The sequence below is a fragment of the Oncorhynchus mykiss genome, chromosome 8, assembly GCF_013265735.2.
Source record: "Oncorhynchus mykiss isolate Arlee chromosome 8, USDA_OmykA_1.1, whole genome shotgun sequence".
NCBI classification, from domain to species: domain Eukaryota; kingdom Metazoa; phylum Chordata; class Actinopteri; order Salmoniformes; family Salmonidae; genus Oncorhynchus; species Oncorhynchus mykiss.
In genome coordinates, this window is record NC_048572.1 from 18086342 (window position 1) to 18096187 (window position 9846).

A 9846-nucleotide genomic window follows, 5' to 3' on the forward strand; every position below is an offset into this window, starting at 1 on the left:
CTCATCTTGAGCTGATGGCCGGTATGAAAAACGACGTATTCCTTAGCCTCTACTACATTGTGATTACTAATACAGTTGTAGGATTATTTGATGAGGAATATTATTATTGACTGCATTCACAGTAAATGCTGCATATATTGGCTCAAACGGAAATTACCTTTACATTTCTATTGCAAGATTTCTAATGCTTCAGCGTTACAGATTGAATAGAGCCATAAATCACTGTTACGTGTAGTTCTAAAATATAGTGAATCAGGGGTCTATTCATGACGTCTTGCAATGGAAATCGTTTACCGTTTAGGAACCAAACGGAAGCAAACAGAGCAAATGGAACAAAACAGGGAATTACCTACCTGAATTTGTCCAATAGGAACTCTTGTTTTCTCTGCAAAATGTTTTCTGTTTGAGTCAACAGTTTATGTTGAAAAACTTTTTGCAACAGAATCGGCGTAATGAATACACCCCAGTTGTTTGGGTATTGGCATTGTTTACCTACCTGGCAACAACTGCTCTATTATCATTGGTCAGATGTTTTCTAATTGTTGGGAGAGAACAGGAAGTAGTTAAGTTGATTCACATAGCTGGCCCAGAACTATGAGTTAGTTCTACAATGGCGTTCCTTGAGAGGGACAGAACAAGACGTATGTCAGGAGAAGTGCTGTATTATCATAAGGATACGTATACTTGGAGGAATGAAGGAAAAAAAGAGAGGCAGAGGTGGTCGAAGAGAGAGAGGGAGGAAGAGGGGGAGCTTGAATCGGTTAAAAATGGCGGAGAAAGGGGAGATGGTTTGTTAACGAAGAATGGTAGAAAGTGTAAGCAGAGTGAGCTGTATGCCAGATCGAAGACAGGAGGAGACATGGAAGTGAGTGAGGGCGAATTGTCTGATGGGGTAGGTGTGGTGAAGTTCTCGGAGCCCAAGGCTTGCACCGAGGGTCAGGATAAAGATGAGTCTGTGGTGACAAGGGGGACAAATGATATGAATTGTTTTGCTCTCAAGAAAAGGGCACTATTGAAAGGAGTGATTACTGGGGTAGCAGTAAATGTAAAAGTTGTTCAACTGTAGGGGAAGATTCCCGATGTTTGCTGCGATGCACACAGGGTGGCGTGAGTGGTGAAACAGAAGACTTGTTGCCTGTTCTTTTGAGTTTTGATGTTGAGTCTTTGCTGGACAAAGTAATGTAAGGATATTCAGTGCCTTCGGAAAGTATTCAGACCCCTTTTCCAAATAGTTTTACGTTACAGCCTCGTCAATCTACACACAATACCCCATAATGACTAAGCAAAACAGTATAAAAAAAACAGTATTCAGACCCTGTTGAAGCACCTTTGGCAGCGATTACAGCCTGAAGTCTTCTTGGGTCTAACACTACAAGCTTTGCACACCTGTATTTGGGGAGTTTCTCCCATCTTTCTCTGCAGATCCTCTCAAGCTCTGTCAGGTTGGATGGGGAGCGTCGCTGCACAGCTATTTTCAGGTCTCTAGAGAGATGTTAGATCGGGTTCAAGTCTAGACTCTAGCTGGGCCAAAGGACATTCAGAGACTTGTCCTGAAGCCACTCCTGCGCTGGAGCCAGATTTCCTCCAGATGTGACGCTTGGCGTTCAGGCCAAAGAGTTCAATCTTGATTTCATCAGACCAGAGAATCTAGTTTATCATGGTTTGAGAAAGCTGCCTTTTGGTAAACTCCAAGCGCGCTGTCATGTGCCTTTTACTGAGGAGTGGCTTCCATCTGGCCACTCTACCCTAAAGGCCTGATTGGTGAAGTGCTGCAGAGATGGTTGTCCTTCTGGAAGGTTCTCCCATCTCCACAAAGGAACTCTGGAGCTCTGTCAGATTGACCACCGGGTTCCTGGTCACCTCCCTGAACAAGGGCCTTCTCCCCCGATTGCTCAGTTTGGCCGGGTGGCCAGTCTAGGAAGAGTCTTGGTGGTTCCACACGTTTTCCATTTAAGAATGATGGAGGCCACTGTGTTCTTTTGGACCTTCAATGCTGCAGACATTTTTTGGTACTCTTCCCCATATCGGTGCCTCGACATAATCCTGCCTCGGACAATTCCTTCAACCTCATGGCTTAGGGGACCTTATGGACAGGTGTGTGCCTTTCCAAGTCATGTCCAAACTATTGAATTTACCACGGGTGGACTGCAGATATCTCTGACTTTCTTCCGGAGAGATATCAGGGATTATAACATACTCTGTTTCATGGAAACAATGCTCTCTCGGGATATACCTTACTGTCTGAGTCCGTTATGCCAGTTGGGTTCTCATTTTATTCATCGCGTAGACAGGAAGAATATCTCTCTGGGAAGAAGAAGGGAAGGGGTGTATGTTTCATGATTAACTACTCATGGTGTGATTGTGATAACATACAGGAACTCAAGTCCTTTTGTTCAGGCGACCTAGAATACCTCACAATCAAATGGCGACCGTAGAGAATTCCCTTCTCAGTTATAGTCACAGCCGTGTATATTCCCCCTCAATCCGATACCACGACGGCCCTCAAAGACCTTCACTGGCCTTGATGCAAACAGGAAACCACATATCCCGAGGCCACATTTATTGTACCTGGGGATTTTAACAAAGAAAATTTGAGAAAAAAGTTATCGAAGTTCTATCAACACATTGACTGTAGTACTCACGCTGCTAAAACACTCAACCATTGCTTCTTCAACTTCCCGGATGCCTACAAGGCCTTCCCCCACCCTCCCTTTGGCAAATCTGATCACAACGCCATTTTGCTCCTCCCTTCCTATAGGCAGAAACTCAAACAGGAGGTACCCGTGCTAAGGACTATTCAACACTGGTCTGACCAATCAGAATCCATGCTTCAAGATTGTTTTGATCACGAAGACTGGGATACAGTATGTTCCGGGTAGCCTCCAAGAACAACATAGACAAATATACTGATACAGTGACTGAATTTATCAGGAGGTGTATAGGAGATGTTGTAACAACTGTGACTATTAAAACCTACCCTAACCAGAAACCGTGGATAGATGGCAGCATTCGAGCAAAACTGAAAGCTCGAACCATCGAATTTAACCATGGAAAGGTGACTGGAAATATGGCCAAATACAAACAGTGTAGTTAATCCCTCCGTAAGGCAATAAAACAGGCAAAACGTTAGTATAGACTAGGTGGAGTAGCTCAATGGCTCAGACACGAAACGTATGTGGTAGGGTCTACAGACAATCACGGACTACAAAGGGAAAACCGGCCACTTGCTTCTAGACAAGCTAAAAACCTTCTTCGCCCACTTTGAGGATAACACAGTGCCACCGATGCGGCCCGCTACCAAGGACTGTGGGCTCTCCTTCTCTGTGGCCGGCTTGAGTAAGACAGTTAAGTGTGTTAACCCTCGCAAGGCAGCCGGCCCAGAAGGCATCCATAGCCGCATCCTCAGAGCATGTGCAGACCAGCTGGTTGGAGTGTTTATTGACAAACTATTCCTATCCCAGTCTGTTGTCCCCACATGCTTCAAGATGTCCACCATTATTCCTGTACCCAAGAAAGCAATGGTAACTGAACTAAATGACTATTGCCCATTTGCACTTACGTCTGTCATCATGAAGTGCTTTGAGAGACTAGTCAAGGATCATATCACCTCTACCTTACCTAACACCTTGGACCCACTTCAATTTGCTTACCGCCCCAATACATCCACAGCGATGCAATCGCCATCGCACTGCACACTGCCCTATCCCATCTGGACAAGAGGAATACCTACAGTATGTAAGAATGCTGTTCATTGACTATAGCTCAGCATTCAACACCATAGTACCCTCCAAGCTCATCATTAAGCTCGAGGCCCTGGGTCTGAACCCTGCCCTGTGCAACTTGGTCCTGGACTTCCTGACGGGCCACCCCCAGGTGGTGAAGGTAGGAAACAACACCTCCACTTCGCTGATCCTCAACACTGGTGCCCCACAAGGATGCGTGCTCAGCCCCCCTCCCTGTTCACCCATGACTGCGTGGCCATGCACGCCTCTAACTCAATCATCAAGTTTGCAGACCATCACTAGCATCACTAACCATCACTAGCACATTAGAGGCTGCTGCCCTATATACAGTTGAAGTCGGAAGTTTACATACACCTAAGCCAAATACATTGAAACTCAGTTTTTCACAATTCCTGACATTTAATCCTCGTAAAAATTCCCTGTTGTAGGTCAGTTAGGATCACCACTTTATTTTAAGAATGTGAAATGTCAGAATAATAGTAGAGAGAATTATTTATTTCATCATTTATTTATTTCATCACATTCCCAGAGGGTCAGAAGTTTACATACACTCAATTAGTATTTGGTAGCATTGCCTTTACATTGTTTAACTTGGGTCAAAAGTTTTGGGCCTTCCACAAGCTTCCCACAATAAGTTGGGTGAATTTTGACCCATTCCTCCTGACAGAGCTGGTGTAACTGAATCAGGTTTGCAGGCCTCCTTGCTCGCACATGCTTTTTCAGTTCTGCCCACAAATTTTCTATGGGATTGAGGTCAGGGCTTTGTGATGGCCACTCCAATACCTTGACTTTGTTGTCCTTAAGCCATTTTGCCACATCTTTGGAAGTATGCTTAGGGTCATTGTTCATTTGGAAGAGCCATTTGCGACCAAGCTTTAACCTCCTGACTGATGTCTTGAGATGTTGCTTCAATATATCCACAAAATCTCCCTTCTTCATGATGCTATCTATTTTGTGAAGTGCACCAGTCACTCCTGCAGCAAAGCACCCCCACAACATGATGCTGCCACACCCGTGCTTCACGGTTGGGATGGTGTTCTTCGGCTTGCAAGCCTCATAATTTTTCCTCCAAACAGAACGATGGTCATTATGGCCAAACAGTTCTATTTTTGTTACATCAGACCAGAGGACATTTCTCCAAAAAGTACGATCTTTGTCCCCATGTGCAGTTGCAAACCGTAGTCTGGCTTTTTTTTATGGCGGTTTTGGAGCTGTGGCTTCTTCCTTGCTGAGCGGCCTTTCAGGTTGTGTTGATATAGGACTCGTTTTACTGTGGATATAGATACTTTTGTACCTGTGTCCTCCAGCATCTTCAGAAGGTCCATTTCTGTTGTTCTTTCGCACAAAAGTACGTTCATCTCTAGGAGACAGAACGCGTCTCCTTCCTGAGTTGTTTGATGAATGCGTGGTCCCATGGTGTTTATACTTGCGTACTATTATTTGTACAGATGAACATAGTACCTTCAGGAATTTGGAAATTGCTCCCATAGATGAGCCAGACTTGTGGAGGTCTCCAATACTTTTCTGAGGTCTTTCTTTTGATTTTCCCATGGTGTCAAGCAAAGAGGCACTGAAATTTGAAGGTAGGCATTGAAATACATCCAACGGCACACCTCCAATTGACTCAAATTATGTCCATTAGCCTATCAGAAGCTTCTAAAGCCATGACACAATTGTCTGGAATTTTCCAAGCTGTTTAAAGGCACAGTCAACTTAGTGCATGTAAACTTCTGACCCACTGGAATTGTGATACAGTGATTTATAAGTGAAATAATCTGTCTGTAAACAGTCTTTGGAAAAATTACTTGTGTCATGCACAAAGTAGATGTCCTAACCGACTTGCCAAAACTATAGTTTGTTAATAACAAGAAAGTGGTTGAAAAACTAATTTTAATGACGCCAACCTAAGTGTATGTAAACTTCCGACTTCAACTGTACATAGACTTGAAATCACTGGCCACTTTAATAATTGGAACACTAGTCACTTTAATAATGTTGACATATTTTCTCATATGTGTATACTGTATTCTCCCCTATTGTACTGTATCTTAGTCTATGCTGCTCCGATATTGCTCGTCCAAATATTTATATATTCTTAATTCCATTTCTTTACTTTAGATTGTGTGTATTGTTAGATATTGATCGATAGATGTTACTGCACTGATGGAGCAAGAAACTCAAGCATTTTGCTACACCCACAATAAAATCTGTTAAACACGTGTGTATGACAAATACAATTTGATTTGATTTCTAAACACCTTTAGCTTTGTCATTGTGGGGTATTGTGTGTAGATTGACGCTCATTTTTAATTGATCTAATTCCTTTTAGAATATGGCTGTAACGTAAAACATTTGGAAAAAGTCAAGGGGTCTGAATTCTTTCCGAATGCACTGTTACTCTTCAAACCTGATTATTAGTATAGAGCTCTGCTCTATTGCAATGTCTATGGCAATGATAATGATAATGACGTTGCCAAGTGTGAACAGTATGTTTTTGTAGCCTACTATGTTTTCATGTTTGTTTGTTTTTTTAACCACACCAGACAAAAGTTCCCTAACTGGAAGAATAAAGTGAATTGATTGAAACAGGGCCAACAAATAGCGCTGTAGCAGAAAGCTTGTAGGTAGCATAAATAATGGATACAAGATCCAGCAAAGATGAAACATAACTTAAAATTGCAGGAAATAAATTACACTTCAGACAAGACTAAAATCATTTCCCGTTATTAGTCTTATTATTTAAAGATTGCTTTATATTACACGTTTTGACAGTGGGAAGGATACAAACACCAAAGCATTGATGGACAACAGAAGATGCCTGTATCAATCTGCTGAACTAGAACACAGGATAAAGTCTGAAAGATAGTTACTAATTCAAAATGTCTTCTTCTTTAAAGCAGGATGTCTGACACTGAATCTCCTCTCCAGCATCTTAATGTTTTTGTTATATTTCAGTCTTCAGTGATGTATATAAAGTGTAATATTGGGATTCAAATTCAAAATGGAATATATTTCAACTCTATATCTGACATGGTACAGGTGTCTTATTTTTTTGTGAGGTGTATACTTAATACGTTACATTTGTTTCAAAGTAGATTTGTTTAACTGAGTGAATGCCAGTTTGGAGGAAACAAACATTTAGCTTGTAATTAGTGACACTATTTGAATGATTCTCACATTAAAACATTTAAAAACATGCACCATTAACATGCAATTTCAACCACTGCTCTACAAAGGTGTATTTCTCATCAGGGTTGGAATTACATGGCACATCTCCCCCGATGACGACATGACAACCAAATGGACCAACTTGTAGACACAAGGTTGCCATGTAAATAGACACTCTCAGCCTATGACGTCCCCTGTTCTGCTGAATGTTTAGACAGTTATTTTTATCAGCATTGTGAGTGGGGCGATGACACCTCATCCACAGAGTCGTGACACTCTTGAGAGGCTGTTGGCAGACAAACAGAAGTGAACAGAAGGCCACTTCTGCTCTCCTCTCGGTGGAGATGACATGTGGGCCACAGATGCAGGTCTGTGAGGCCCTGTGGACTGTGACAGCAAGCTGGCGTCTCACCACACAACAAATCAGTGGTGAAGCTATTTCATGTTCCTCACAGGCCATTTGGCACCCATCCCTGTTTAGGACAGGAATAAACAACTTTCATTTTCATTCTCAAACACTGCAGCTGCCCCATACAGTAAGCGTCAATGGACGATGCACAATTACAGCCTCTGGTCAGGTGTAAGCCTATTGTGAGAGAGAGGGCAATTGTTGATAGATTAGGTATCAATTAAGCTCAATATGAAAACAACAGCCCTGATAAATGAAGCAGGATGTGTCTCTGGAGTCCTCTGGAGGTAGTTAGTTGTCTGCTCTGCAGCTGATTGAGCCCTGGATTAATGGAGGGTGTTTAGCTCCCAGTCTTCAGCCTATGGCATGCTAATGTTGTTATCAGTCTGCCTGTGAACAGCCACATCGTCAGCCACAGCTACTGATACAGAGACAAGCAAATTAAAGCTTGTTTGGACCTTTCGTTTGTTGAAGATAAACTAAAGATGGCGTCAGACTGGTTTTGAAGGGGTCATTGACTTTCAAGGGCTATGGGGAGTGGGGATGGGGAAGTTCACAGATGCATGTTTTGCTTCAGAACTAGATGTAGGCCTATGCTCCAGTGTCTGGGATAGGTCCCTCTAAAAAATGTTTTTATTTAGCTAGGCAAGTCAGTTAAGAACATATTCTCATTTTCATTGATGGCTTAGGAACAGTGGGTTAACTGCCTTATTCAAGGGAAGAACAACAGATATTTACCTTGTCAGCTTGGAGATTTGATCTTTCAACTTTTGGGTTATTAGTCCAACGCTCTAACCACTAGGCTACCTGCCACCCCCAAAACTAGGGAACTCATCTCTGGCATTTATTATGGTCGTAGATAAGAAATTATACCGTGAAACAGACTGATTGCATTATATTCCGTCTCGCTTGTAATTCACTTTGATGGTTGGAAGGAAATTCTTAATTATATGATACACATGAACTGTTACACTTGCCTGGGTTTAATCCCCTGGCTGGAGTTATACTGCGCTGCCTGGCCTGCCACTATGGCTGGGTTCGGTGCCTCATGCTTTACAGATCCGTGTGCTCATTGAATCGGCTGGGATTAAAGGGTTGATCACAATTGGGCTGTGTTTCCCCAGACAGTACCTCACATACCTATTGTACTCCATCACAGGCTAATTGTCAGCCCTTTAGACTAGATCAGATGGCTCACTTGTATGATTCCTTTACGATGTGGAATGCGAACAGTCCCCCATGCTATAGGGTATATATGCATACAGTGTATGTAGCCTGGAATGCCGGATGTGCATTGTTGGGGGCTTTTGAAAGGTCTTCTAAGGTCCATGAATGTTATGTTCCCAAGCCCCCTACATATTGTATCTGACAGCCAACTAATTGCTTTGGGTTGAGCTTTCATGAAAAGAATGGCAAGGCCATGGCCTGCATGGAATTTCTCGGGGAATAAAGAAATCAGTCGACATGGAAACAGTGTCATATGGGGTAAGCATCTAACACAATAAGAAAATCTTCAAATGATAGGCCCTAACAAAACAATGTTTTGGCTGTCCACATATTTAAAAAAGTATCTCTGTCATTTATGTCTGGGTCAAAATTGATGTGACTTTTTTTCTCCACCTTTTTACCATTAAGGAAATACGATAACCCCCCCCCCCCCCCCCCCCTGAAAAAAAAAGAATCACCTTTTGTGTCAGGTGCACGGAAGTGTTTTCTGTGAGGATTTTGTTGTGCTGCTCTTTGCCCGTTGAGAATAAAAGGTCTCCAGGTGTCTGCAGTGATAGCACACTCCCTGGTTACACAATCATCCTTTTGTTTGGGGAATTCAGTTACAAGTGACAACACTGTTGGAGGAGGGTCTAAACATCTCTAGGTTGTGCGTCAGCAACACAGTATTTGGAGAAGAGAAAAGGCTGATTTAAAACTGCAGGAACCGATACAGGCGATCCCGCCCTCTCCTTTCAACGAGAATCCCCATGAAAGTGTAAATATGAAACGTATATCTCTCTGCACTTAATTTCCAGTAGGAACTAGAACAGTCATCAATATGATATTTCTAATGGTCAATGGGTTTTTGTGGTCAAAGGAAAAACTATGAGCATACAATGGCATGATCTGTTGCCAGAAAAACTTTTTAATTCCATATTGCTTTCAACTATGTAGTGCATTTTTTTCTGTGTTAGTTCTGCTGAAAACAATCATTGAACATCTCAACGTTTTCCCTAGAGTTGTGGGTAATCCATGCTGATGTACGTGTTCTTGTCTCTCTGTATTACGTTTCGAGTCCTCAACAAGTCCTCAACAATGCAGACCACAGATACAAGATATAAGATAGGCCTATGTCATATTTGTTTACTCTTTTCAAAATGATCTAAGGTAGAGTGATTTGCTGTTGGAGCCATTTTTATTGATATTGGACATATTTCTATGGTCTAGCCTATATAAACCAGCAGTTTCTTAATTTTGAGTGGGCTAACAATAAAAACATTTATGCAATCAGCTGTCTTGCAATAAAAGTTATTCAGA